This window comes from Beta vulgaris, chromosome 1 (assembly GCF_026745355.1).
Source record: "Beta vulgaris subsp. vulgaris cultivar EL10 chromosome 1, EL10.2, whole genome shotgun sequence".
NCBI classification, from domain to species: domain Eukaryota; kingdom Viridiplantae; phylum Streptophyta; class Magnoliopsida; order Caryophyllales; family Amaranthaceae; genus Beta; species Beta vulgaris.
This window is the reverse complement of record NC_079202.1, coordinates 11,628,045-11,631,917: the sequence shown is the minus strand read 5'-3', so window position 1 is coordinate 11,631,917 and position 3,873 is coordinate 11,628,045. Positions and strand designations below refer to the sequence as shown.

General features: G+C 32.5%; 1 long non-coding RNA gene across 1 annotated transcript; it reads left to right on the top strand.

The window, feature by feature from the left end:
- Positions 1 to 1,271: 1,271 nt before the first annotated feature.
- On the top strand, positions 1,272 to 3,317 carry LOC104905597 (uncharacterized). The gene is made up of 3 exons (XR_791742.4): positions 1,272 to 1,431; positions 2,763 to 2,932; positions 3,084 to 3,317. It is a non-coding gene; the product is annotated as an uncharacterized LOC104905597 (long non-coding RNA).
- The last annotated feature ends 556 nt before the right edge of the window (positions 3,318 to 3,873 follow it).

Sequence of the window (3,873 nt, the reverse complement as noted above, 5' to 3'; positions counted from 1 at the left end):
ACCAGATGAATTTTGAAAAAAGTAGAGATATTTGATGAAAAAATATTTTCGTCATGTGTATTTGGTAAAAAAACCGGTAATATAAATATCATTCTTGTTTTATGCACAACACTAGGTTTACGCAAGTTTTTCTGTACCGACAATGCCTAATACTAATGTTATGTGGTACTGATTGAGTAAACTAGCATTGTCATAGCATTATGAATGTCTATTGAATTGCTGGAATGGGGACACTTTTCTTTTTGACTGGGCTTGTATCACTTGTGGTGCTGCATGAATTGGCGATTGATCTGATAAATCTCCCTTCGTCACAAATAGTCTGAATACTTTCTTTTTACATTTGTCTCAAATTTGTTTTAACACTTCCATTTTTGGTATGGTTGCACTATTAATATATTATTTTTTTTACCCTCCTTTGGACCACACTCTACCAATTATCAATTAGAAGTTACCCAACTTTGTCTCTCCTCTAATAAAAAAAAACCCCACCAACTCGTATCACATCTATTATTTAAATAAAATAATATTTGATAACCACACTACACCTTATCACGTTAAAATACGTGTCACAAAAAGTGTTCAAGTCTTTCTAAAATGGAGCGAGTATCAGGGGCGGTTCTTCGGCCATGCACTATAGGCGACGGGATAGGGCCCCCAAAATACAAGGGCCCCAAAATATATGTTTATATCAAATGTTTGATAGAAAGACAGAAGTAAATCGTTTGGAGCAGTGGTAAAGTTGTAAGGGAAGGGAAAGAGGAACGCGTGTTCAATTCTTAACAACAACCAAAATTTAGTGTTTTAATTTTTTTTGAATGTTTCCTACATAACTATCACGCAGGCCACAGCGTATTTATTAGGTAAATTTTACTTACTTTTTTCTTTTGTTGATTTAAGTCGGTCAATTTTCATATTCCCCAAACTACATTAATGGTAATTTCTCCTCACAACTCTCTCTCCTCTTAACTTTCTCTTTCTACTTATCTTTCCAAGAAAAAGTATTTTCTATATTAATAATTAATTATCATAATGATCCTATATTTGTTTGTTTACAATTTCTTGATATACTAAAAAAATATCCTTTTGGAGTATAATTTGGACATGGAAAAAACTTTTTAAGTAGATGTATATAGGGCCCCCGTTATGTTTGCCCCGCCCCTGACGAGTATTATTTTTATTTTTTCTTCATGAAAGATCTTATCTCTAATTCTAGCAAACTTTTAAGTTTCAACTATGGTGTGCTTGAACCATGACGTAATACGTCTCTCCTGACCTCTACCGTTCCACTTTGTGTGTGTATATATATGCAAGTAGTTATTCATCGAAGTATATCTGATATACGCATTTGTTTCAAAGTTCAAACAAAGACCAAAAAAATGGAGAAGAAATTCTTTGGGCTTTTGCTTTTGCTACTCTTCGTATTTGCTTCTGGTAATCACTTTTTCCTCTCTTAATGCATAGCATAGTGGTCAATTAATCGATATGAGGTTACAAAGTGGACGAACTTACTGTTCGAATTGTAGATCCTCATTAAAAGTTAATTTTTCCATCGTCGACCAAATAACTTTTTGAAGTATTCATAAACTTATGTTGTGAAATTTAATTCCTATGTAAACTTAACAAACTGTTATACAACCCTAACAACGATAACTTTAGGGCTATCTAGTTTAGGAACTTCCTAGATTGTGTAAGAATTACAAAATTTCCTCTAACACCTCTCTATGTGTGTATATATACATACATTTATACACTAGATAGACCCTCCCAAATTATAAATTTATACTCTCCAACTCAAAACACTATTTACACTTTTCTTTTTTATTAATCTCATAGTACTCTTTACAATTCTATTTTTGAATATGACCCACTATTATTTGAATGATTGTACCTTTTGACTATTGGCTCATCTCTCTCCTTAAAGTAAAATAATACCACTCTTATTACCTACCAACTCTAACCATGGCACACAATCTCTCTTCTTAAAATAAAATAATACTACTTTTACTAACTAGCAACTCCTATCACATCTACTTTTAAATAAAATAACAATTGATAAACAAACAAGTTATCATCTAAAACTACGTGCCTTGATGAGTGTCAAGAGTATTCTGGAACGGAGGGAATATTTTTTAATTTAAACTAATTATATATATTTAATATATATAACAGATATAAAAAATGAAACTCTTCTCATCATAATAAAACCCTCAATCCCTTACCTTAGCCCTCTCTCACAGTCTCATCTTACTATTATCCCACTCTCTCGCTCTAAACTATTTTCTTTATTCATATTTGGATGTATGAGATTTTTGGAATGCGGAAAAACTATGTATTTTTATGTAATATAGTATTTTGTGTGCTAATTTACAGCTTTATATATTGAATTGTGCTTTACAATTATATTCACGTGAAAATATGAGTGAATTTTTTTCGTATTGGACCCATTAAGGACCCTAGACTCTACCCATATCCTATTGGGTCCTAAGGGTACGGGTAAGGGTCCTAAAAAATTTTACCCTATGAGTATGAGTCGAATATGGGTCTACATCCAAAAATTAGAGTATGAGTAAGTCTCTAATTTTACCCTACCCAGACCCTACTTATTACCATCCCTCTCAGCCTCCCCTCTTCCTTTATACAATAGAGGTAGATTAATTGTTGCATTGTTCAACAACTTATTTTATTTTATGAGGATTAAAACTTCTTATCAAATTGAAATTCCATTACTTTCTCTTATTAAGTTATATGTGTCTAAATGACAGAGATGAATATTGTGACTAAGGTTGATGGTGCAATATGCAAGAAACCAAGTAAGTTCTTCAAAGGTGCTTGCGGTAGAGATGCCGATTGTGAGAAGGCTTGTGATCAAGAGAATTGGCCTGGCGGAGTTTGTGTACCCTTTCTCAGATGTGAATGTCAGAGGTCTTGCTAAGTATGTCTGCTCCTCTTCTACATAGTATATATATGAAGTATTAATAAATTCACTACAATAACCTTAAGTAATTTTTGTTAATATTTTAAAAGGCAAAGTAATGTTATTAAGAGTTAACTAAAACTTTTTTTTTTCATCTTTTCTTTTTCAGGCACTGCAAGCCACGGACGATAAAAAGAAGTACTTGTAATGAAGCTATGGGTCAATATTTTTCAATCTTATAATATTAAATAAATTGTTGTAACTATTTTAAGTGTGTAATAAATCTACGTGGGTTTAAACTCCACAATTGCTTTTGAAATAATGATTTACATATAAGTTTCAGTACTTTATTTTCTAAAGCTCCTTTATTGAGCATTTATATAGTTATACTCTTTTCGTTCTATATTTAGTATGAGATACAAGTGAAAATTTTATAATGGCCTTTTTCTAAAAAGGCTACTGAAAAGAAGCAATAAGAGCCAAAAATTATTCCACATCGACAGGACTGAATGACGTTAAATATGGACAATTTCCTTTTTTTGTATTTACTAATAGTTGGCCTGTGCGCTAACGCAGGCGGTCCCCCAAGATGCATATAACATAATTACTATTAATCTAAAGGCGTTAAATTCTTGATAATGTAATTTTGGTTTTGTTTTTGTGATAACAAATTTAATTACTTCTTGTAAGTTATAATTATCATGTGATCATACGTAATTGCTTTATTTCACTTCCACTGAAGTTCAGCAAATGCAACATCAAAGAAAAGATCAAACAACATTTCAATATGTTTATATGAAGCTTACAAGTGAGTATGAAAAGTTGTTATGGAGTCAGGTAGTCTGCAAGCCGACCTGAGCGTCGCGCTGCTTACTGGTAGCCGGCGAGCTTGCAAGGTCCTCGGTTCCCCGTCCCCATTTATGCATCTGTGGTATAATATGAACACTATAAGAGCGGGG